The 27,653-nt window shown below is 40.7% G+C and overlaps 1 protein-coding gene across 1 annotated transcript in view; it reads right to left on the bottom strand.

The window, feature by feature from the left end:
- Positions 1-27,653, bottom strand: part of ADGRB3 (adhesion G protein-coupled receptor B3) — a 918,092-nt gene that overhangs the window by 246,921 nt on the left and 643,518 nt on the right. The window lies entirely within an intron of this gene.

The raw sequence follows: 27,653 nt of genomic DNA, 5'->3' as shown, positions 1-27,653 counted from the left end.
GAAAGGATGACAGGCAAGCAGCATGGGTACCCTCAGCAGTGGGCCAAGCTATCTCTTCCCCCTCCTCCTCATGCTCCTCCCCCTCTTCCTCATCGCGCTGAGATATAGACATGAGGGTGCTCTGACTATCCAGCGACATACTGTCTTCCCCCGCCTCCGTTTCCTAGTGTAAAGCATCTGCCTTTATGCTTTGCAGGGAACTTCTCAAGAGGCATAGCAGAGGAATGGTGACGCTAATGATTGCAGCATCCCCGCTCACCATTTGGGTAGACTCCTCAAAGTTTCCAAGGACCTGGCAGATGGCTGCCAACCAGGCGCACTCTTCTGTAAAGAATTCAGGAGGCTGACTCCCACTACGCCGCCCATGTTGGAGTTGGTATTCCACTATAGCTCTACGCTGCTCATAGAGTCTGGCCAACATGTGGAGCGTATAGTTCCACCGTGTGGCACGTCGCACAGCAGTCGGTGCACTGGCAGATTAAACCGATGTTGCAGGGTCCGCAGGGTGGCAGCGTCCGTCTTGGACTTGCGGAAATGTGCGCTGACCCGGCGCACCTTTCCGAGCAGGTATGACAAATGTGGGTAGCTTTTCAGAAAGCGCTGAACCACCAAATTAAAGACATGGGCCAGGCATGGCACGTGCGTGAGGCTGCCGAGCTGCAGAGCCGCCACCAGGTTACGGCCGTTGTCACACACGACCATGCCCGGTTGGAGGCTCAGCGGCGAAAGCCAGCGGTCGGTCTGCTCTGTCAGACCCTGCAGCAGTTCGTGGGCCGTGTGCCTCTTCTCTCCTAAGCTGAGTAGTTTCAGCACGGCCTGCTGACGCTTGCCCACCGCTGTGCTGCCACGCCGCGCGACACCGACTGCTGGCGACGTGCTGCTGCTGACACATCTTGATTGCGAGACAAAGGTTGCGTTGGAGGAGGAGGAGGAGGAGGAGGAGGGTGGTTTAGTGGAGGAAGCATACACCACCGCAGATACCACCCCCGACCTGGGGCACGCAATTCTGGGGGTGGGTAGGACGTGAGCGGTCCCAGGCTCTGACTCTGTCCCAGCCTCCACTAAATTCACCCAATGTGCCGTCAGGGAGATATAGTGGCCCTGCCCGCCTGTGCTTGTCCACGTGTCCGTTGTTAAGTGGACCTTGGCAGTAACCGCGTTGGTGAGGGCGCATACAATGTTGCGGGAGACGTGGTCGTGCAGGGCTGGGACGGCACATCGGGAAAAGTAGTGGCGACAGGGAACCGAGTAGCACGGGGCCGCCTCCGCCATCATGCTTTTGAAAGCCTCCGTTTCCACAAGCCTATACGGCAGCATCTCCAGGCTGATCAATTTGGCTATGTGCCCGTTTAACGCTTGAGCGTGCGGGTGCGTGGCGGTGTACTTGCGCTTGCGCTCAAACAGTTGCGCTAGCGACGTCTGGACGCTGCGCTGAGAGACATTGCTAGATGGGGCCGAGGACAGCGGAGGTGAGGGTGTGGGTGCAGGCCGGTAGGCACTCGTGCCTGTGTCCTCAGAGGGGGTTGGATCTCAGTGGCAGGGTGGGGCACAGGGGGAGAGGCAGTGGTGCAAACCGGAGGCTGTGAATGGCCTTCGTCCCACCTTGTGGGGTGCTTGGCCATCATATGCCTGCGCATGCTGGTGGCTCCCCAGCTGATCTTGGCGCGACAAAGGTTGCACACCACTGTTCGTCGGTCGTCAGGCGTCTCTGTGAAAAACTGCCACACCTTAGAGCACCTTGGCCTCTGCAGGGTGGCATGGCGCGAGGGGGCGCTTTGGGAAACAGTTGGTGGATTATTCGGTCTGGCCCTGCCTCTACCCCTGGCCACCGCACTGGCTCGGCCTGTGCCCACACCCTGACTTGGGCCTCCGCGTCCTCGCCCGCGTCCACGTCCACGTCCTCTAGGCCTACCCCTACCCCTCAGCATGCTGTATTACCAGTAGTGCAGAAACAGAACGCTGTAATTAAATGTGCCACTTATTGGCCTGTGGTTGGAGGCTGACTTTGCTTACGGAACGCACAGCAGAGCCAGAAAAGAATTTTGCGCAAGCCTGCTGTAACACTTAGCTGGCTGCGTATGAATTAGGACAACTACCCCCAGCAGAGACCCAGTACACTGAGGACGGTCACAGGCAGCCCAAATAGATTCTTTTTCCCAAATGTTTTTGGAAAGGCCCACTGCCTATATACACTAAATATGTCTTCTGTCCCTGCCTCACCACTACTGGCCCTGCACTATGTAAAATTACTGCAGACTGTTTCACTGTGGACAGGAATACAGCGGTGATGTAAGAGGCAACACAGAGCCAGGAAATAATTTTGCGCAAGCCTGCTGTAACACTTAGCTGGCTGCGTATGAATTAGGACAACTACCCCCAGCAGAGACCCAGTACACTGAGGACGGTCACAGGCAGCCCAAATAGATTTTTTTTCCCAAATGTTTTTGGAAAGGCCCACTGCCTATATACACTAAATATGTCTTCTGTCCCTGCCTCACCACTACTGGCCCTGGACAATGTGAAATTACTGCAGGACGCAATGCTCTGCACGGCCGATATACAAAAAAAAAAAAGTGCAACACTGCAAAAAGCAGCCTCCACATTACTGCACACGGTTAGATGTGGCCCTAAGAAGGACCGTTGGGGTTCTTGAAGCCTAAAATCACTCCTAACACTCTCCCTATAGCAACTCCAGCAAGACAGCACTTTCCCTGAACTATGTCAGAATGCATCTGTGGCGAGCCGCGGGAGGGGCCGATTTATATACTCGGGTGACACCTGATCTCGCCAGCCACTCACTGCAGGGGGGTGGTATAGGGCTTGAACGTCGCAGGGGGAAGTTGTAATGCCTTCCCTGTCTTTCTCTTGGCCAGAAAAGCGCACTAACGTCTCAGAGATGAAAGTGAAAGTAACTCGAACATCGCGTGGTACTCGTCTCGAGCAACGAGCATCTTGAACACGCTAATACTCGAACGAGTATCAAGCTCGGACGAGTACGTTCGCTCATCTCTAGTCTTCATGTATTTGAAAAGCTGATTGCAGGTAAAATATTTTTTTGACTTAAAACATCCTGATTCCTTTGGCCAATTTTAAGTGAATGCCCATCTTTGAACACTGTTTTGTTTTTGCGTTAAACAGTTTTTGAGGAATATTATTTTTATAGAGGTTGTTTCGTTAAAGATCTACAAATCCAAATGTTTCTCTTTGTATGGGTATAAGTTTAAATGATAACATCTACTCTAGCCTGCAAGAAGCAACCACTAGGGAGCCCTTATGAGTTTAATGCATATGGTGTTATTATATTCAATGGGAGATTTAAATCCATATGCAATAAGTTCTCCCTTGTGGTGGCTGCAGGCAACCAGAATTTCATCATATGAATCTATAGCAGTAGAAAAGTTTGGAGGGGATTTCGAGCTTTGTTTGAAACTGCGTTTTCACTCCTGTAAATATATATTATGAAGCCAACACAGAATTTAGAGCCTTTTTAAATGAGAATAAACAAAGGCAGACATTAACTTCTAGGAGTGAAGAATTGTTTTATAGCGTAACCATCTATAACACTATGAAGAGGTTTATTTATGTCATAAGAAAATAAACTATTTTCATAATTTAACAGAAAGCATTGACTATCTTGGTGGTTCTCTCTTTGACAATAATCTAATACTTTTTTTCTAAAGAACAAATACAGTAACAGCTAGTTTGATGGCTATTTTTTGCAAAAATCATAACAAAACAGAAACACAGGTTCTGATGTTTTTTAACAGTTTTTTTGCCTTGATTGTAAAACATAATACAAAATGAATTAAGGCTCGATTTATTTTAGTGCATATTCTTATATAGAAGTCATTGTGATGAACCCAATGTGAATGCTATAATTCTCACCAAAGGGGAGCTTGTGGTCAGGGCAGCCCTGTACACATGGAACTCATCCTTAAGCAACCAGTTTCAGATGGCCATAATGTGGCCAAATGTTTGAGTCTATATTATAGTTAAAACACTCAGAACCCTATACAGACCCTAAAATGTGAACATAGTACAGAGCTTTGAAAGCCTCCTATAGCAAAGTAGTGTATTTAAATAGCATAGATCCTTATTTATGACTTTAAACCCTCAAGCCTATCAAATTACCTGCCTTTATAAAAATGCGCACAGAGGGGTTTCTACATAGTTTTTATTATGTCATTTTCTTCATCTGTTTGGCTTTTGAGAGAACACTGCTTGAAATTCTCACCACGTTTAACTGATTGCATTATTGTAAAGGGCAAATATCCCTCAAAGAAACATTTTTCATTATTCTTATCTATCCTTATAGAAGTACAGCATAAAATGCAATAAAAGTAAAATATATACATTAATGATGAGAAGGACTAATGGGCTATGCTTTGTATTCCAGACAATTGAATAACAGAAGAACGGAGCTCAAGGTGAGTTTACAGAATATTTGGGAAGTAAAATATAAACTAAAGCAAATGGAGACTTGTTGTGTTTCAGTAAAACACAGAATGCAGAAGATTGAATACCATCAACTACTACACAGTACATCAGATCCTGTTGAAAGCAGTATTGATGGTGCTTTCGGCTAATTAGTTTGCACTGTACTCCCAAGTGTTGCCACTCACAGTTACTCAATTTAAATAAGATGTTCCTTGTATAATTGGTACTAATTTATATTAGCATATTCCTCCAAAGTGTTTACATTATTTTTTAGATATGCATGAGCAATCTCCCTTGCTCATAAAACTTCTAGAACACGTCTGTCCGTCTATCTCATATCTATCTATTGATCTATCTCATATCTATCTATCTATCTATCTATCTATCTATCTATCTATCTATCTCATATCTATCTATCTCATATCTATCTATCTATTTCATATCTATCTATCTCATATCTATCTTATATCTATCTATCTATCTATCTATCTATCTATCTATCTATCTATCTATCTATCTATCAATCTCATATCTATCTATTTCATATCTATCTATCTATCTATCTATCTCATATCTATCTATCTATCTATCTTATATCTATCTATCTATCTATCTCATATTTATCTATCTATATGCTGTTTATTTTATCTTTTTATTTATGGGTTATGTATCAGTTGCATTATCTATTGATCAATCGATCAGCTATTTATCTACTTTAACCCCTGAGTTACTACCAGTGAGTCTAATAGGCTGTTGCCATAGGTTTAATAGAATGCACTACATAAGTGTATTATCCTAGCAAGCAAATAATCAGGGAATAAAAAAATAGCTTAAAAAAGTTCAATAAAGTTTAGAAAAAAAAAAATCTCCAAAAAAACCTCCTGTTTCAAATGGATAAGATACAAAAAAAACTTTAAAAACCAACATGTAATAGGTATTACCATGTTTGCAATAATACAAACAATGAGAATATTTTGTTACTTATCTCATATGGTGAACGCCGTAAAAAAAATTTAAAAAGATAACGCCAGAATTACTATTTTTTCTGTGCTTGCCGCCCAAAATGTTTTGTAAAAAGCAATGCAAAAGGTCTTAAGCACCCCAAAATGGTATGAATGAAAACTACAACTTTTTCTGCAAAAAAACAAGACCTTGCATAGCTCCATTGCCAGAAAAATTAAAATGGTATGGTTCTTAGGCTTCATTCACACGAGTGCATAAACGGTCAATGTTTTTACATCTGACCAATAAACGCAACCATCTGAGGCATTGGATTCTAATGCATCAGTTCACATGGGCGAATATATCACACGCAAATACGTCGGACCATGAAAAATAGAATATACTCAACCGTAATATGCGCTGACACATATACGGCAGGCAAAAAGGTAATTCTGGAACGATCTTTTGCTTAATATATGGCGTCTCCCATAGAATCCTATGGGAGCTGGACAAAGAAAGGGAGGGGTAGGCATTCAAGCAGTGTCCAACGCTGTGAAAAGCTTACAGGTGCCTCTATATAGGCATTGGAAGGCATCCCAAGGATTTTTGCAGAGCGTGGGTTTTCCGGTGTGCAATGTATTTTTTCGCTAAAAAACATCACTTCTGGTCATTTGAATGGGCGAAAACGCTGGCTGTGAGCGCAGAAAAACATCCGTACATGCAATTTTACGGCGCAGCCGAGAAAACGTAATGACGCATATGGCCGTGTGAAAGAGCCTTTGGAATGTGATTATGCAGATTCATATGTCAGATGTTTTTCTTTAAAAATGTGTTTTTATTGTACTGCAGTAGTAAAAAACAAATCTATAAAAACTTGGTATCTCAGTAATCAGGCGGCTGCAGATAAGAAAGTTATCATGTTATTTATATTGAATGGTGAATGCCTTAAAAGCAAAAGCCAAAAACAATGATGGTATTTCTGGACATTTTTCTTATCTGGCCCTCCCTCCCCCAAAACCAATGCAATAAAAGTGATACAGCACACTATGTAAGCTCTTAATAATAATAAATAATAATAATCTTTATTTGTATAGCGCCAACTTATTCCGCAGCGCTTTGGCTATGTCAAGAAGTTATGGCTCCTGCAATGCAACAATGAAAATCGCTTGGAGCTTAAGACACCAAATAGGCCATTCTATCTATCTATCTATCTATCTATCTATCTATCTATCTATCTCATATCTATCTCATATCTATCTATCTCATATCTATCTATCTCCTATCTATCTATCTATCTATCTATCTCATATCTATCTATCTATCTATCTATCTATCTATCTATCTCATATCTATCTCATATCTATCTATCTATCTATCTATCTCATATCTATCTCATATCTATCTATCTATCTATCTATCTATCTCATATCTATCTATCTATCTATCTCATATCTATCTATCTCATATCTATCTATCTATCTATCTATCTATCTATCTATCTCACATCTATCTATCACATATCTATCTCATATCTATCTATATCATATCTTTCTATCTATCTATTTATCTATCTCATATCTATCTATCTATCTATCTATCTATCTATCTATATCATATCTTTCTATCTATCTATTTATCTATCTCATATCTATCTATCTATCTATCTATTTATCTATCTATCTCATATCTATCTCATATCTATCTATCTATCTATCTATCTCATATCTATCTATCTATCTCATATCTATCTATCTCATATCTATCTATCTATCTATCTATCTATCTATCTCACATCTATCTATCACATATCTATCTCATATCTATCTATATCATATCTTTCTATCTATCTATTTATCTATCTCATATCTATCTATCTATCTATCTATATCATATCGTTCTATCTATCTATTTATCTATCTCATATCTATCTATCTCATATCTATCTATTTATCTATCTAGCTCTGGAGCATAGAACTATCTATCGTTTTGTTTCTGTCTATTTTTCTGTACCTGGGTATATCCTATATGACATTGGGGAGTTTGAACTAATTCCTGATAACATGGCCTACATTTGTAATTTTACAAAGATAAATTGCTGTAATTTCTGTGGTGCTTTGGTTACCAATTAATGAAAACAGGCCTAAATTTGTTTAGCTATTAGATCTAGGTGTCAGCTTGTGGTTGATAAATAGGTTTTCATTTCATTTGTTTCATTTGCTAACATATGTGCAAAAAAAGCTAAATCCTTAACGGGATTAAGAGAAAATGCCTTAAATTGTATATATGTCAGCTCAGCTCACTAGGAAGCATTTAATAAGCATTACTGAAAGATTAGTGTGAAAAAAGCTTCGTTTAATGTAATGTGCAGTTTGAACTGAGTAAAGTGCGCTGTGCAAATCATACATTATATAATTCGTAACCAAAGAAGACATTTACATTAACTTGTAAGCAAAGGACAGAACCAAAAGCATTGTAGTTTTATACAAACAGGTTTTGGGGTCATCATCTAAATTACTTAGTTAAAGGGACACTCCATCTCTACACCCCTCACCTGATTGTCTATCACTCTCTGGAGGTCTCCTCTGTATATTGCAGTCACTTCCATTCAGCATAGCCACCTGTCTGATGCTTATCAGACACCATCTTGAATGTATGATTTTTGCTTTTACTTTCACATCAATCTTATGATGAATCATCACCGCATTAGCAAGAGGCTATACCATTTCTGCCTACTAGGTTGACAGTTTAATTATTATTGCCTTCTATATTCACCTAAATAAGCTACACATTATAAGTATACAGTCAGGAAGATGAGCTGTGACCTCCTCTATTATAACTGTGTGACATGAGCTGCATGATCATCATCAGTAACTGTGAGGTAAGTGTCTAGGTCCCCCTCCAAGCAGTTTCTGTAGTATGGTCCATGTAATAGCATCACATAGACTGAGTAGCTGACTAGAAAATGAACACATAAAGCCAAGTAAATCTGAGCTAGTCAGAATGAGATCATTCAGGACGTTTCAGATAGAAAGCAATAACTAACTAAGGTAACACTAGCCAACTTACATATACTGGGGAAATAGTTACATAATGAATGAAAAAATAAAAAGTGGTGTGACCCCTTGATTATTCTGCAAAATTTAGAAGGGAATGTTCATATTTGAAAATATTACCAACAGTAAACAACCAGTAATTTGCACGCGCACATTTTCCAGTTTAGGTGAGTTGTCTACCCTATTAGAGAATCCTGAGTTAATAAAAAGGAATGCTCTGTTCAAGAACCTACTATGTGAAGCTAAAATGAGTAGCTCTCTCTGGAGGACCTGTTCTCCCTGCATCATACAGGTAACCCTTAGATTTGAATTGGCACTAAGTAGTACTTCATTTCCTCTTTGGTGCTGCTGCAGGGAAACTGAACACTTAGGCATCCTTCACACAGGCGTTTGGCAACGCGCCACAATTTTACTTTAACTTTGAGTCACAGCTCCCTGCAGCCGACAGCGGAGTATAGCATGCATCATCATTGATGAGGTGCGCTATATGTCAAAACCAGGACAGACTCCGCTCGAGTGTTGGTCTGAGAGGCTCTATTGAAAACAATGGGAGCGTTATACCGCGTTTATTGTGAAAAAAAGCGCCTGTACAGATTGCTGAGGGTCTGAACAGGGGAATACATTGTGATCAGCTTATTGTCATGAGACCCTTCATTGAAGTGCAGGTTATCCAAAGAGGACAAACTCTTTATTATTTTTATGTAATTGCCATCTGTTTTTGTTGTAACTTAGCAACAAACTTAACAAGTAAGAATGCTGACATTCTTATGGCAGAGCTATGTATCATATATGAACATTCAAAATCTTACAGTGCACATGCCGTACGCTATACAGTCCTTTTTATTATAGTACTGATATAAAAGTTTAAAAAAAAACATTTACAAATATACATGATTATGGAGATTGCAAAGCATGATTACTTGTTTAAGACTATATACTTATAGGGGTTGTCCCGCAAAATGAAGTAAAGGTAAACACTTCTGTATGGCCATATACATGCACTTTGTAATATACATCATGCATTAAATATTGGCCATACAGATGTTATATACTTAACCCCCTGTCTGCATGCGCAGACGACCTGTGCGGCGCCGAGCACGCTGGAGCGGCCCCTTCAACGGGACAAAAGAGGCAGACTGCGCAAGCGCATCTAATCGAGCCGGGCGAAGGATTCAGTCGGCGCCATGGAGACGGGGACGCCAACACAGGGGGGTAAGTATATAACTTCTGTAAGGCCAATATTTAATGCACGATGTATATTACAAAGTGCATATATATGGCCATACAGAAGTGTTTACCTTTACTTCATTTTGCGGGACAACCCCTTTAAACTACCATTTGAACCTGTAGGAGAGCGAGTTCCAAATCCTCTGTCTGTCTTCAAGGACACTAGGACCACTAAGTTGAATTAAAATTAGCCAATCATTGTCTCTGTACATGCTTGACTTCAGCCTAGCGATGCCACACTGAGGCCGCTTTCATATGACTGTATGAGTTTTTAAGGTCGCTGATCTTGGCTAAAAATCTCATGAAAGAAGATTAGCCATGATCAAGTCCTAATATAAATGATCATTTTCTCATCCAATCGCATGGGCGGCTTTGGCGTATTAACGAAAAAATCCCTCGGTTGGCACAAATCCTGGAATGACTTCTAATGCTTAAATAGAGGAAGCTGTAATCTTTTCCAAGTGTTGGACGCCAGAAAACTCCCTTCCCCTCCCCTTTTTTTTTAGCTCCCTTAGAAGTCTATGGGAGCTTCCAACGTATCTCAGCAAAAGATAGGGCAAGACCCATCTTTTCACGCGCCGTATAAAATCAGTCATGGTTTTCAGTTGCTGGTATACTATTTTTCCTGGCGTGTTTTTTTCACGCGCCCAAAAATCGCTGAATGACAGCTGAGAGCTGCCCCTGATTGGTCCCTGCGCTGAGCCAATCAGAGGCAGCACTCACTCACCCATTCATGAATTCATGAATGGGTGTGAGTGAGAGCTGCCTCTGATTGGACAGGCTGTGACCAATCAGAGGCAGTTCATTCAGCAGGCGGGGATTTTAAATCCCCGGCTGCTGAATACTACAGAGAGCAGTTCAGGAGAACTGCCGCCGGCCGCGGCTGAACTCCGTCTGCCGGGACCAGGTGAGTATATATATATATATATTTTTTTTTAACACATTTCTGGATGAATTGCAGGGAAGGGCTTCTATATTTAAGCCCTTCCCGAAAATTCATCGTGAGATCGCCCGCAGCGCATTGCTTTCAATGGAGCTGGTTGTATTGCCGGCTCCATTGAATTCAATGCACTGGACAGTGCTGCACTGCTCTGGCCCATTTCTATTGAAACGTGGCTAGGAGCAGTTTTTTCGGGCGATTTTTCGGCCCCGGTCACGCGATTTGCGGATGCGCATCCGTCATGCGATCCGCAAATCACGGGGAAAAACGCCCATGTGACTAAGGCCTCAGTCTGTTTAAGCCTTACAGCAGTAAAATCTAGACTTATCAAGTTTAACCCCTTCCCGTCACAGGGCGTAACTGTATGTCCTGGCAGAGTGTTACTTAGCATAACAGGGCGTACAGTTACACCCTGGGGATAGTGCAAGATGATAAGAGAGCTCGACAGTGGGAGCCGACTGTCACTGATAACTGGGCTCCGCCTGCAACAGCAGGGGTACATCAGAGCAACGTCCCACTGTTAGCCCCTTTCCTCCCGCAATCTATGTAGATCACAGAATATGAAGGGTTCACATAGGGAACGCGGTCCCTCAGTGACATCATCAGACTCTCGCGATATAATCATGGAGAGCCCGACGGAATACCATGGCAACAGGTCCTGTATTGCCAGTGCCTGTGATTGCTGTAGCAAGTGATAAAGCATTGCAGGACAGAAGTTCTGCATTGCCTTATCATAGCGATCAGAGCTGATATGGTGTAATTCTGCACAGGGACACAAAATGTGTAAATAAAGATAAAAATAATGAACAAAAAAGAAAATTGTAAAAAAAAAAGTTAAAAAACCCTTTTTCTTATATTTCTCAAAAATATTAAAACCCCACATATTTGGTATCATCGTATCCATAACAACGCGTACAATAAGTTGAACATATTGCATGACAAAAAGTGTAAAAAAAACACATTCACCTTGACGGGCGACGCTTAAAACAGCTTGTACTGAGCACAGCCGACAGTCGTTGAGAAGGAGATGCTGTTCATACAAAAATCTATATCAGTTTATCAATTGCCCATTTAAGTTACACAAAGCAGTGCTGTATGTATGTTAAGAAGGTTGACGTATACAGTGGTTATATAGTTCATTAACTTTATTATAAGGCTATACGAAATATTGCTATCACCTTTTAAAGTGATGCATAGTCCAGAGTCATCTTCCCTGTCAGGTCTTTAAATAAATCACAAAAGACAGCTTATTTTGCTTCTTTTACAAAGCTCAATGACAAAGGGTCTTCACAAATCACATACCTTGTTAAAAAATGACAGAATTGTTCTTAAGCCACAGCAGTAAGTCTGATTGATTCTTTACTCATGAAAAACTGATAGATGGCTCAAGTTTGTGATCTTATGAATACGGATATATGGATATATGAAAATGAAGACCATATTATAATACATTTAGAACTGAAGGAAGTGGAACAAGATAGCTAAATCTTCCATTCATAACTGAAGAGTTTTAAAGAACAATAGAGCATGATGCTTGCTGAAGATAAGTATCTATTTTGAAATAAGCCATTATTACCCACTACTATAGTCTATTACAGAATGTGCCTATTGTGCATTGTTAGAAACAGAAACAGTATAATTAATGGCAGAAAAAGATCACATTATTAATCTATGAAGCATAACTGGATAATTCAACAGCACACTCACTTTTATCATTTCCCTTTCAAAGTTTAAACACAGATGCTCCAGGTATCCGTCATGGACTACTAAAGGGGTTTTCATGTTAAAAACATTCATCCAACAAATGTACCGTATATACTCGAGTATAAGCCTAGTTTTTCAGCACAAAAAAATTTGCTGAAAAAGGTTCCCTCGGCTCATACTTGAGTGAGGTAAAAAAAACTGCAATACTCACCTCTCAGCCAACGTCTGTGTCCCCGGCGTGGCAAGCTGCTTCAGTCTTCTCCTCACTGTCATCTCCCTGGCTTGGTTTCGAAATCCCCCGCCGTCAGTGCTGTGTGAGGAAGCGAAGTAATTGGATCGAGCGCCGGCCAATCACAGCGGTGCTCGATCACTCACAGCCATTCAGTAAATGACATCACTGAAGGGCTGTGATTGGTTTATCGAGCACTGGCTGTGATTGGCTGGCGCGCGATCTAATCACCGTGCTTCCTCACAAAGCGCAGACGGCGGGGGATTTCAAAACCAAGCCAGGGAGATAACAGCAGGGAGAAGACTGAAGCAGCTCCCCACACTGCCAGGGATACAGACGCCAACTGAGAGTTGAGTATTGAGGCTTTTTTTTACCTAGTATATATTTTAGTCTAGCTGGGCTTAAACTTAAGTTTTACCAGTTTTTGGTGGTAAAACTTATTGACTCGGCTTAAACTCGGGTTGGCTAATACTTGAGTATATACAGTATGTTTGCTGGGAGTCTGCCTGCTGGGGCTCCGACAGTTGGGACTAATGGTGATTTCCAGACTGGCACATCCAAATGCTCCATGTAAATAAAGCAGCAATGTGCACGCTTGATTGTCAATCTATTTATTTCTAAAGGACAGTTGGAGATTAATCTGCTTGTTAATTTCTCTCCATCCTATAGAAGGGAATTAAGTAGTGGTTGAGCATTTACACCTCTGCTCCAGTCACATTCTTACTTGTCTCAAGATCACTGGTGGTTTCAGTGGTTGAACCCTTAATGAACAGACATTTATTCCCTATCCAATAGGGATAGATTAATTTAATGGGTAAACTCCTTTAATTACTAGAAAACGTAGAAAGTCGCAGCATTCATCCTTGGCCCATCTAGTCTGCCTTATCTTATTTCTTTTTTATACCTCTACAATTCAACCATGGAGGGACGATGTGTCAGCAAAACAACTTGAAGCCTAACAATGGCATCTGGGCCTGCCATGCCTGGTGGTGCCAAAGAAGAGAAATAATACATTGCAATACAGAGGTATTGCAGTGTATTATCTGAGTGATCACAGGATTGTATGTTCAAGTCCTTCACAGATATTAGAATATAACAAAAATCAAAGTGAAAGATATAATTATAAAAACCTTTTTGCACACTTTTTCTTTTATTTTATAAAACACTAGCGTACCCGTCGCGCGTTGCTGCGAAGACAGACATACATACATACATTCGTTTTTATATATCTAGATGACGGCAGCAGCGACCACTGAGGTTTTGTAGGCCGCTGCTTCCCCCTTGCAGGCTGAATAAAATAGCCGTTGGGTGGAACATCCAATTTATCCGGCTGCTGTGGCTTCTTGGGAAGATAGCCTAGTACATGTTTGCCCACTTCCAACTCCAATGGAGACTGACTGTAAATGGCTGGCGTGCTCTAGTATTTATGGTTTCAAGCTGTACGTGTCATTGCATACAGTCTATCTATCTATCTATCTATCTATCTATCTAGGTTATTGCATACAGTCTATCTATCTATCTATCTATCTATGACATCCGGAAATGAGAGAATTAGATTCCGTACATAAAATTTGAACACTAATTCTTTGGCGCTTTGAATTGAATAATCGAGTTGGGACCCATTAACTTTTCCTATTTATGACATAATCAATGCTCGTGCCAAATTTCAAGTTTCTATGACATTGGGAAGTGAGAGAATTAAATTCCGTACATAAAATTTGGACGCTAATTCTTTTGCGCTTAGAATTGAATAATCGAGTTGGGATGAGACATAAGGCCTTGCCCATAAGCATTCCCCAACCTCCAAGAACTGAACCTACCTACCTGAATGAGATTTTGTAGGCCGCTGCTTCCCCCTTGCGGGCTGAATAAAATAGCCGTTGGGTGGAACATACAATTTATCCGGCTGCTGTGGCTTCTTAGGAAGATATCCTAGTACTTGTTTACCCACTTCCAACTCCAATGGTAATTGGCTGGCGTGCTCTAGTGGTTCCAAGCTGTACGTGTCATAATACAGCCTTAATGACATCACAATGCAGCTTTATAGAACATGTTGGGGCATGTTCAAGGGCGTCCGATGTAGATGACATCAGTGATGACATCACAATAGCAGGTGGCTTACTTATTCGATCTACGTGGGGGGGGGGGCGTAACTTTCGACGACGCTCGCGCGCCATTTATCGTAGGATATTTGTACTATGCCTATAATCTTCCCAGGAGTGTACTTAACAACTTCCCAAAGTTTCATGGCGATCGGATGAATGGTGTAGTAGCGCATAAAGGACAAACAGACACGCACGCACGCAGACACGCACGCACGCAGACAGACATACATTCAATTTTATATATATAGATTTTTCATCATTGCCACATCCGAAATGACCCACATAATAAATTTAACACACTTTTTATCCTACACCTTTATGTTCATTTCATATCTCTCATAAGAAGACACATTTGTAAATCACCTGTCATCTTAATCACACCTGATGCAACTAATCAAGGACTTCATTAGTTACATTAGGTGCACTTGAGATAAAATACAGGTGGAACAGCACTAAACACATCTTGCATTAGCATGCTACTGGGATATGGTGACATGACTACACTTTGCTGAGCGTGGCCTCGATTGAAACTGAATGGGAAATGCTGTGCTATGCAAATAGCGCAGCATTGCCAACTTGTCTACGCAATTAGCGTAGCATGCCAATCAGTAGTGCTGCCCATGATACATCTGTACATCAAATACATGGACTGGTTAAGACTTTTTTGACTGTAATGTGTAATTGAATGTTAGAAATGTGACTAAGTTCAGAGAGCGGTCTAAGAAGTTAAGTGAAGAGATCATTGAATTGTAGAAACAGAAAGCAAAGGCACTGAATGTTCCTAGAGATACAAATGGAAGCATAATTTAGAAGTTCAAAGTTAAAGGAGCATTGGAAACCTGAACCTTCCAAATGACAATGATCCCATTCATACCTCAAAGTTCACCAAGGTTTGGCTTCAGAAGAAGTTCTGGAATATTCTGAAGTGGCCATCAAAGTCGTCTGACTTGAACACCAAAGAAAATCTTTGCTGAGATTTAAAAAAGGGGTTTTCAGCTTGCAAAACCAAGAATATTAATAAATTGGCCATTTCCTCTGAAGAATGGGATAGGATTCCTCAGGAACACTGTCAGAAGCTAGTGTCTGGCTATACATCACGTTTGCAGCTGGTCATAACAGTAAAAGGATGCTTTTCTATGTACTGTATTAAAGATACTTGTCATGAAGCGGTGGAATAATTCTGAGACTGCAGTAGTCATTAAAAGTGTCATTTTGTGTTGAATTTAGAAAAACCACTTGCTATAATAGTTGTCTTAAGCTATTTACATTTTTCTTGTTTGATTTCTTTTTTGAAAACAGCTAAAAGTTTGCAAATTTGGCAAATAAACCTAATTTGCAATAGGGGTGATTGTTGCAATTGTATGATGGGGTCTCAAAATATTAATACACAAATATTTTTGGTATCTGCCTCCCTTAGAGTTGATCAGTACCCTAGGTATACAATACATTTATTTTATGTCATACATCATGAGGGCTATGAAAAACTAATGAATTGTTTTCCTTTAAGGCTCACCTACAAATCTATTGGGGCATTTTTCTCACTGTTCTGTAAACTCTTACACACTTTTAAACAAAACTTATCAGGGAATATGGAAATATATTTCTAAAAGCTATCTGTATTTATGCTTCTTTATAAGGATGCTGGATCGATTTTATGGCCCCATGGATATCCTGTTTCTATATCTGTAATTTTAGAAAAGTAATGCAATGAACACTGCTTTAGATTTTGATTAAATACTTTGTATACAGTAGTTCAGTAGTTATAATATTTGTATAAAAATATAGGAGCCATTTGAAGGGTTGTACCAAGATTGCAAGTTATCCCCTATCCTATGGATAGGGGATGACAATCTGATCGGTGGCAGTTTTATTGCTGAGACCAATGCTGATCTCGAGATTGGGGATCCCTTGTCCTCCTCACTGTGGGATAATTGCACCCCTCGCAGTATAGAGGAGACTGTGCATGGGGTTGTGCAAGAGTACCAGCGCTTAAAACACTCTAGATGGGGCTGCAGAGTTACCCAAGTGGCACCCACTCAAGTAAATCCATCAGCCCCATTGAAATAAATGGAGCGCTAACAACGCATGCTCAGCCAGCATTACCCTCATGTATATGTTCCTGCAGGGAGAGAAGCGACCCCTGCAGTGAGAGGCACCCCCCTCTGCTGCCAAAACCCTGTCATTGTTTTTCAGGGAAGGGCATTAAACATAAGCCCTTCCCTGAAAAACAATAATTTCAGTCTGAAAATAAATAAATAATAAACTTACCTCTCCGACGCTGCAGTGTCCCCGCAGGGATGAAGAACACATCTGCCGCACGTGTAACAGCTGCGGTAGGGAATTGAAGAATTCCTCTGGCGCATCTGTCAATGATGTGGCAGATGTAGTAGCAGGGAATTCTTTTTACTAGCAGGGATGAAGGAAACATCTGCCGCATGTGGCAGATGGGTTCTTCATCCCCGCAGGGGACAGAGCAGCGGCGAAGAGGTAAGTTTATTTATTTATTTTATTTATTTTTATTTACACTAAAATGATTGTTCTTTAGGGAAGGGCTTATGTTTAAAGCCCTTCCATGAAAAACAATTCAGGGGTGCCGGCAGACCATTGTTTTCAATGGAGCCGCTGGCAGCAGCCGCGGCTCCATTGAAAACATGTGGGGAGGAGAGGGTGACATTTTTCTCTTCACGGGGATGAAAGAAACATCTGCCGCATGCGGCAGATGTGTTCTTCAGCCCCGCTGGGACATGGCAGTGGCGGACAGGTAAGTTGTTTTTTTAAAAAAAAAAACATTAAAATTATTGTTTTCCAGGGAAGCGCTTATGTTTAAAGCCCTTCCCTGAAAACCAATGATGGGGTGCCGGCAGCAGGATACTGTGGTAGAAAATTGAAGGGACAGCTGTGGTAGGGAATTGAAGAATTCCTCTGCTGCATCTGTCACAGATGTGGCAGATGTAGCAGCAGGGAATTCTTTTTACTAGCGGGGATGAAGAAAACATCTGCCGCATGCAGCAGATGTGTTCTTCATCCCCGTGGGCGACACGGCAGCGGCAGAGAGGTAATTTTTTTTCCTTTACACTAAAATTATTGTTTTTCATGGAAGGGCTTATATGTAAAGCCCTTCCCTGAAAAACAATTCAGGTGTGCCAGCAGACCATTGTTTTCAATGGAGCCGCCGACAGCAGCCGCGGCTCCATTGATAACAATGCAGAGCAGGGGTCACCTTGAAAAATGCTCGAGTCTCCCATTAACTTTAATGAGTTTCATTCCTCGAGCATTACAAAAAGCTTGGCTCGAGTAACGAGCACCTGAGCATTTTGGTGCTCGTTCATCTCTAATTTTTCTGTTTACCAAAAGTAGATACAGTCTGTTAAACTATGTATCTAATCCTCATCTATATGATACTAGCTGTAGCTGATATACCCTATGTAACCAGATACCAGGAACTTAGGATCAGTTGGAATTCACTTAATACCCGCCCCCCCATCCTCACACTCTCTCTCCCCCTCCCTTTCCTGTACTTGGTAAGTGAAAATATACTTCCTGCTTCCTTTGTTTTTTTTTAAAGATAAGATGAACCAATAAGTGTTAGCTTTTAATAAACCTGCCTACTCAATATATAAACCCATGTATGTGATGTAATAAGCATATTATTAATATACATACATCCCTCTGGGCCTGTTGACATTAAAAGAAATGTTTGTTCATTTCCTACTTCCCGGATATCGCATCAGATGTCAGATCGTACATCAATATGTGTTTAAAAATTTGTGCTAACTAATCAGTGGAATCTGCCATGGGGGTGCAGAAGTCAGGTGAAATCTCTGCGTGGTTCATTTTTATAAATGTCAAGCGAGCTACATTGTGTGTGGACGGGTGCATGCATCTGTCAGTTATCGCACACTTAGAGTAAGGCAGGCAAGCACCTCTAAAGCATGTTGTGCAATCTCTGGCCACAGCGTAGACACCCAGAAGTCAAAGAGGCCAATGCCATGTCTAAGCATATCCACGCAAGAGCTGACATACTATTGGACTATCATGGATAAGTGCCACCTGTGACTGTGAGTGCTACCACGTGCTTGTGTGGCAGGCTACAATGAACTGAAAAAACTATGTCACACGTGTTAAACTTCCCCTGCCACTGTTGGTGGTGCTGCTGAGTTTCCTTTCTAATAATCTGCCATGAGCAGCATAGCCACCATGATCCATTACGGATGCATCCCCGCAGCCATGGGGAAATGCTGTGCTCAACCTGCCTAAAAGTCTGTTCTGATAGTGCTGCATATTTAAGTCCCTCTCCCCTGCCAGAGTGAGATTAGTCATCTTGGCCTTGTAGCATTGATCAAGGTGCATGGCCATCCAGTAATTATCTGTTATTTTAATGTGGGCGATGTGACAGTCCTTCTGCAATCATTGCAGCATAAAAGCACTCATAATCCCCACAGTGCCACATTTTTCAGGGTCAAGCCTAAGTGTATCCTCTGGCTGGTCCCGCCATTAACATAGAAGAGCCAGGGTTACTGATGAATGGAAGGAATGTTGCATAGCTTCCTTCTCTGCCTCTGGACTTTTTTTTATCCCCATCCTCTTTCTCCTCCTATTCTTCCTTTATACTTCTACCACGGGTGGAAAAACATGTTGAAAAAAATGCCTCCCTTTCTTGCCCAAGCCACCCTCTCTGCAGTGTTGAGTAGCCAGTCAGTTGGGAGATTGGTATCCCTTCCTCCTAGTCCTGTGACAACAGCATGTCATTGGCCTTGTAGCATCTGTTCCAGCAGGTAGACCACAGGAATGATCATAATAATCAGTGCGTTATCACAACAGACCATTTTGATTGCTTCCACAAAGGAGGTTAAAGTGGTATACATGTCTTTGATCTACAGCTAGTCCCCAGGTGTCAAGTGACTAACCTCCATAAAGTGTCTGCTAATGGCATGCATTATATGGTACTCTGCAATCGCTCTTTGCTGCTGGCCTCTGTAACATAAACAAAGTGGAATTCCACCATATAGACACATCACTAATGAGACGGTTGGGTGGTAGTCCGAACTGTCACTGTGCCTCCGCCAGACAAAAGGTGGCTGAGTGTGAATGCTGAAAATGTGAGTGCAGTTTCCTGCCCTTTTCCAGCACTGGATGTAAACTTGGGTAATTGTTTAGGAGGTGCTGCACTACCAGGTTCATTACATGGGCCAGGCAAGATACATGTGTGAGATTGCCAAGGAGTAGGACTGCCAGCAAGTTGACCTTATTGGCTCACATGACCTCAGGGTTTTTTTTGTTTACTTTTTAGAGTAGTTTTATGGAACTAATCAGCCAACATTGTAGTTTGCAGAAAACCCACTGTTAGCTGCTTATTGCTGCAAATAATTTGTAGTCTCCAGAATGGCAACTTTGAATGACGTCTGAGGCTGCTGACATGCATGTGTGTATTTGCTATTTCCCTAATCGGTTTTCTTTTTGTTTTCTAATAACTTCATATGAATGTGAAGCAGATACTCTCTTTACTTCCTCCAATAGAACCATGCTTAAGTTCTTTACTAGTATACAAGCTCTCACACCAAGCAGCAATATATCCTCTATGGGATATCAGTCCCTAATAAGAATAGACCACATACTATATAGGCATATAAACATAATGCAGGTTCTCTGTTCTGTGCTCAACTGTAAAATAGCTATGGGTTGCACTGTGCGTATGTTATATAATGCAGGCGTAGGTCATGAGATACAGGCGTTCAATGAAACTTCTGCCAATATGCAAGATGGACACATTTGATAACATCAACAAGGGGGCCCTGGCAGCTGATTGGCTGCATGCTGACCACTGCAGCAGGTATTATTGAAAATGCGATTTGCACCGAAAATTGGTTTGGACGATTATACTGCCCTAAATGATCAATAGCAGCAAGACTGCTCTGATTATAAACAACTTTCCTTAACTCAATAGCACAGGCAACAATACAGTAAAAAAAACTTTGAAATGTAGCTTATTACAGAAAAATAGTTTTTTGGACTTATCAACTGAATATATGTGATTTTCAAAGGTATGATTGTTTGGGCTCAGCCCATTCCAATAAATAAAACAGAACAGCAGCAACAACCACAGCCACAAAGTGTCAGACACTGCACAGAAGTGACCATAGGGACTAGAGATTAACTTACTATTGGGAATCTACCCTAATGCTCCCCAAATAAACTTGAGGCCCTTTTTGTAGCTTCTGCTGGTAGAACTTTCCACAAATAGAATAGATATTCCAGAGTCTAAGGTCATATTGCATCTCTGCATGGTTGCCACACATTCTGTGTGTATCATCAAAGGAATCAGATCCAGTCATATAACCAGATCCAGTCATGGCCATAATAAGTAAAAGTATTAGAAAGTTTTCATTGGTTGCCATAAGACGTAATACTGTTTTTGGTACTACATATTTTTTCTTCTGCAATATTTTCCCTTAAATACTTTTCCAGTTGTTGTCTGACAATGCCTAGGAGAAAAGGTTTGCTCTTGATATGAAGCAAAGAAGAACATTTCCTTCATCTGATTCAGGATTCAGCACATCTACCTTGTGTTTGTTAAAGTTCAAAGAGTTGTTATATTTCTCATGTAGTGTAACACAGGTTGCATGCTGGGTATAAACCAATGTGCTCAGCAAGAGGTTCATATTTCACAATTGTCTTCGAAATATTGATTAAAAGCAACGTATGCCACTTGATCTTTCATTTATCAATTTTAATACATTTATATCTAATATAGAATTAGTTTTACAGTTTCGGTTAAATTTTCATACACCCTTTGGGTAACAACACAGAAATTAAGTTATTGCATAAAAATCTGTGTTTACCTAATATAAAGCTAGGATGAAGCTATAAAGATATATAAGATAACAGTCACCACCTTGTGTAAAGCCATGAAGGCAGAAAAAACGTATGCAAGAATATGGAGGTGCTGAGCAACCAGCTGGATGCTTTACTGGATGCCGGTGTGCAGTAACACAAGGTAGAAGATTGAGAAAAACTGGTGCATGCTGCAACCTTCCAATAAAGAAACAGGAGGTGAGAAGATGGTTCAGCTTGTTTTTTCTTGTATAAACCAGCAATAAAATGTGTTTATAGGCAATAGGCCAGTTGTGCGGAGAAGCAGCTCTGAAGTAAAGTCCAGTTACGTGCCGGTCTATGCAATAAAAATATAAGCTATATTATCTTCTTACATTCTACTTTTTTGCTGGAATTTTGTGCAATGCACTATTTCAGTCTCCAAACTGATCAGAATATTATTATAAGCAAAGCATATTTTTAGAATGGTATAGCTATTTGATACTACAGGATGCCATAAGATGGCCAGTGTCTGTTGCTAGACTGACCAATATTGTGACTGTAAATTTTAAATGCATAATTTCGGCATTCATTTCAAGCAACTATTTTAATATTTTTATCCAACTATAAACAGAATTAGGTTAAAATAGATGTTTAAAATATGGAGGACATATGAGTGATTCACATTTTAGAGAATTAATGAAAAAGAGGATTTTAAAGGATTCACCCACCCAAAGGCCTCACTTATACAAGCGTTTTAGGGCAGCTATTTTCTCGCGATAAAATGCTTTCGAAAACCGCTACCATGTGAAGCATTGGAATCCAATGCATTCATTCACATTTACAGAGTGAAAAAATCATGCCATAAAATCATCAAATCACTGACCTTCTTCGGTTGCCGATTTTTCTTGCAGTATCAAAAGATTGGTCTTAACTAGAGATGAGCGAGCATACTCGCTAAGGCAAACTACTCGAGTAGTGCCTTACTTGAGTACCTGCCCGTTTGTCTCTAAAGATTCGGCTGCCGGCGGGGGCGGGGAGAGCGGGGAGGAACGGAGGGGAGATCTCTCTCTCACTCTCTCCCCCCCGCTCCCCCCTGCTCACTCCCGCCACTCACCGCTCACCCGCGCCAGCAGACAAATCTTTAGAGACGAGCGGGCAAGTAGTTTGCCTTAGCGAGTATGCTCGCTCATCTCTAGTCTTGACCTATCTTTTGACGAAAAATGCTGGAGCCTCCCATAGACTCCTATAGGAGCTGAAAGAGAAGGGAGGTGGAGGGAGTTTACCTGTGTCCGATGCTGGGAAAAGAAGACAGCTGGGTCTATTTTAGCTATTTAAGCTAAGAGAAGACTTTCTGCCGACCAACGGAATTCTGCTCTACAGTGTATTTTTCACGCGATATGTCCATGTGAATGGACGATAACATGCTAATTAATTTCGGGATTAGATTCCGGCTTTTCTTCTCTATTACGATTTTTGGTCACATGTGGCCACCATGAAAGCACACATACTTGTGTGAATGAAGCCTTACATTTTCTCAACAACTTGACAGACAATAAATGAAGCAATAAAGTAATGAAAATAAATTCCAAGCCTGGCAATTGTTATAGTCATGAATTCACACTATGATTTCAATTATTTTATCTCACTATTTCCAACCGTTACAATACATGAGCATTATATTTTCAATTACACAAGAGAAATAGTTCGGTTGAGAAAAATTGTTCTGTAAAGCCATTCTAAAAATGTGTGCCTTCTAGTTATATAATATATTAGTCTAATTCAATCACTTCAAATTAAACTGTTTAGAAGTCTTGGCACTGACTCTATGTTCCTAGACAAAACCATTAAGAACGGCATGTTGAGAAGAGCAAACGACATTATGCAAGATAAAAAATGGTGTTTTTCAATGTTTTATAACCTCACAAAATGAACACAAATAATTACTTTATATATTAAGTGTCAAGTAATTTCATAGTATCATAACTTTGCTGCAAGTTCAGGGGATCATAACTTCATGTTATCAAAGTGTTTTGGCATATTGAAGTAGAAAAATGTTATTTTATGGATCTGAAGAAAGCATCTTCTCTTATGATACTGCTGCTGATGGCTTATTTTATCAAATTGTACTGTAAATATGCTTAGTTTTCATTAAGTCTTTACTTGCCCGTTATCATTTTGAAGATTTAGTACATCATTGGTTTTTATTAGCAATAACACTGTACACAAATCTCCCAGGTTTCATAATGCTTTATAAATAAATGATAAAATATTTTAATACTATCAAAATCCCCAATTTTGTTTTTTCTACCTCTAACAATATAGTGGAGCATTACCAAAGTTTTTCAGAAGATTATTACTACAGTGCTGAGTTATGTTAATAATACAAGATATCAAAGAACAAAGCCAGAGCACAATTTGTTATTAGTTTCTCCATGAAGCTTAGCTGCAGTACAAGGGCACTGATCATTTTCTATCCCTGGGAATTCTATTCATTTTATAACAGTAGAACAAAGAGATTACTTATGGCTTAAGTTCAAATTTAAGTTAGAAGCTGGATAGACCTTCGGCAGCCTCTTTTGTGACATCCTAGGTGGAAAGGATTTATCTTGATGACTGCAATGATATGCAACATGATTAGTATGTTGTTGGATTGCTTGTATGACATTGTATTTTGGCTTGATTTCTCCCCTTGAAGCACTGAAAATAGTGCTTCCAATGGAAAACTCCGACTGATATGTGGTGCGTAATGGAGCATGCTGCAAATGTTTTATATAGGCTCTTTGTAAAATAATTTCTTTATACCTATATGTTTATATTGTGATATAAATAAATGCATATGGATGACATGAATAGAATGCATTACCCCAATATTCGAGAATCATGTAATAGAATTCCCAAATATTATTGCGGGCATGAGGCCTTAAGCATATTTGATAACTTATGGATACACAGACTTGTCTTCCTGTATAGGGGTATTTCCATCTCAGACAAACATGGTTGAGATGGGAACATGACATTACAAAGTGGCTAGGTGGCTACAGTTGTGGAAATAGTCAAGCTTGGCTAAGCTATGCTGTTTACATAATTCCCATAGAAGTCAATAGGAATTACATAAACAGCATAGCACAACTATTTCCACAGCTGATGAGTTGTGAAGCTTACTGTGCTGTACTTCTTGTCATTGATTTCTATGAAAGTTGCAGAAAAGCATAGGGTACGGTGCCCAGCTATTTATGTACATCTGATCACTGCATTCAAGGTGACTGGTGGTGGCTCAAACTCAATAAGTGCCAGTTTCAGAGGTTGAACCCATGTCCTGTGAATATGCCATAATGAGGTGAGAATACCCCGTTAACTTGGCCTTACCTTAACATATCATGGGATGTGTGGTACAAGATGAAAAACATATGAGTACACCTGATGGACTCCTCTAATGGATGTCATCTGTCAGCCATCTGTTTCCATAGGCTCCTAGGTTTAAGCATGTGTATGTATTTTTTTTACTGGATCACTGTGACGGACGTCTTTGATGCAAGCCATCCGTTGGGCATCCATCACAGATGGGTCCCATTGCTAACACATGCACTAACTCATACTTTCTTTACCTGTATAGCACAAGAAAGAATTATTTTTGTATCATAAGAACTTGAACTCCATAAAATTCAAGGCTGGACACATCTTTTCCTTTTTTTATATATTTCCTATATAAACCAAAACACTCTAACTGCTCTCAAGTATTTTAGTCATGTTGATTGAACTGTACATGGGAGAATGGCTAAAAAGTCAAAGTTTTGACCGAGGAGCTCATCTGCTATCATACAAGGAATGTAAGTCACTTCAACTTGCCCATTTTGCAGGTCTGATCATCTAATGTGCACAGTGGCCTCCCTTCTCTCCTCCAATGGCAAATGTTAGGTGAGCTAAGGATCAGGCAGTTGATTTTCAACTACCCAATCCTTTTGTTCTCTGGAAATAAGTTACTGCCATGCTTGTCTGGCGACATTTTACTTCACTCTCTACATTCAGAATGCATGCACGTTCAGCACAGCCAAGTTTGTATTCTATGAGAGAGTCAAGCAAGATAGCCTTTGGCGGAATGAGCAATAGGTAGACAGCTATCTAATTTGCATGCGTAGCCTAACACTTATACAATTACATATCTACTTTACTTGTAAGGTGGAGTTCTCTAGAGCAACAGATACTTTTTGTAGATGCTCACTGCTCTAGTTGATAAATTGTGGTTAGGATCTCTGGATTAGAAATATCATTTTATGGCATTCTGAATCCCTCATTCACAACCGCAATTTATAAGCTAGAGCAGTCCACTTAGATTGTTTAAATCATTGTCTGCCAGCACCTTTTCCAATCATGAACAAGCGCAGTGTGACGGATGTGGACCAAAGGCAAATATCTATGCAACAGTTGACCTATCATGCTGGATTACTTTGGTCATTGTTGGGTGAGATACTTAGAAATTCATTCATTCCAAATGATAAATCTGTACCTCATATATGGAATCCCAGACCAGGCAACTGATCAATGCAAACAAAATTATTTCTTGTTTTAAGCTAGGGAGTAATCCCAAAACACAACATTAAAGGGATTTAGAAACTGCCCCCAGAATCACTAATATAAATGGCTTGAGAAAGGCCATGAAAGGCCAAACGTAGCTTTTTTATTTGAAACCTCTCCATCTATGCTGCCACTTTTTCTGCAATTTTAGATTGATTAAGTGATTGATTGTTTCATTATTATACAAAGTGTGCACTGTGCAAACATTTTTGGTAAACTCGAAAAAAAAGGACTAAAGGCCCATTTAGACACGATGATTATCACTCAAAAGATAACTTTTGAGTGACTTTTGAGCGATAATTGTTATGTCCATTTATAGCGCAAGGTGATCGCTCAAACATTGAGCAATCACCTTGTGCTCCGAGCGGGGGATGCAGAAGACAAGTGAGGCCACTTGTCTTCTGCACTTCTGCATCCAGCTGTTCCCCGCTCGGAGCGCCCGACTCTTATACAGCTGAGCGCTTCCAGTGGGGTATGCAGAAGACAAACAGGACCACTTGTCTTCTGCATCCAACTGTTCTCTGCTTGGGATGCCCGGCTGTTATACAGCCGAGCTCTCCGAGCAGAGGATGCAGAAGACAAGCAGGGTGGCCCCGCTTGTTTTCTGCATCCGGCTGTTCTCTGCTCAGAGCGCCCAGCTATTATACAGCCGAGCGCTCTGAGCGTGGTATGAAGAACGCAGCTGGACAGCTGCGTTCTTCATATCCAGCCTGTGTTCAGGGAGTCGGATACAGCTGAAACAAAAGTATCAGCTGTATCCCGCTATGAATTCCTGAGAAGGCTCATTGTTGTTTTTCAGCATGCTGAAAGACAACGATGAGCAACGGCTTAACGAAAACTGCACAATGTCAGTGCAGTCAGACACAACGATTATCGCTCTAAAGATGGCTTTTGAGTGAATTTTAAGTGATAATCATTGTGTTTAAATCAGCCTTTTTTCAGTACAAAATTCAACCAAATTTGGTTGAATCATCAGAACCATTTAAAGTACCATTCGTGAATATCAAGCCAGTAGTTGTACTGATATCCTAATTTCAGGTACTCCACAGAGATCAAACACTCCCTTGGTGATTAAGGGGAGCTATAATAATGTGTCCTTTCTCCTAATGTCCTATAATTCATGGTAATGGGTGAAGGAGGACACCTAAATAATTTTACACAGGGCACTACACTACCCTTTAGTATGAAATGTCAGGATTTCAATATATTGTAACCCACTATGCAACTTTCAGTTTCAGTGCAGCAAACAAAGCACTTTTATTAAAGTTGCATGGATTGCCAGGTTGTTTTGAAACAAATGTCACCATGTTACAGTAAAAGAGACATACCATATACTGGTATAGCAGGTATATAGCAGCTGTGTAGAAAAGCTGCATTTCTATGCCACAAATTGCTGATTGCTGATGCTGAATACTGTATAGATTAGTTATCCCCTGAGAACTCAGGAATAATTTACATTTCCAATAAGCAGAATTGAAATGGTTCAAAAACTGCACAGCATCACTTTCACCTAGACATGAGGATTGATGAAGAAAATGTGCAATGTAAACAAACACGGCCTAAAAGTAAATGTTCTTTAATTCAATTGAATAAGAAATAGTAATCAGGCTGCAATGCCTCATTACCAGCCA

This window comes from Eleutherodactylus coqui, chromosome 1 (assembly GCF_035609145.1).
Source record: "Eleutherodactylus coqui strain aEleCoq1 chromosome 1, aEleCoq1.hap1, whole genome shotgun sequence".
In the NCBI taxonomy this organism is placed as follows: Eukaryota; Metazoa; Chordata; class Amphibia; order Anura; family Eleutherodactylidae; genus Eleutherodactylus; species Eleutherodactylus coqui.
Note: the sequence above shows the minus strand (reverse complement) of the source record. Positions and strands in the feature narration are given on the sequence as shown.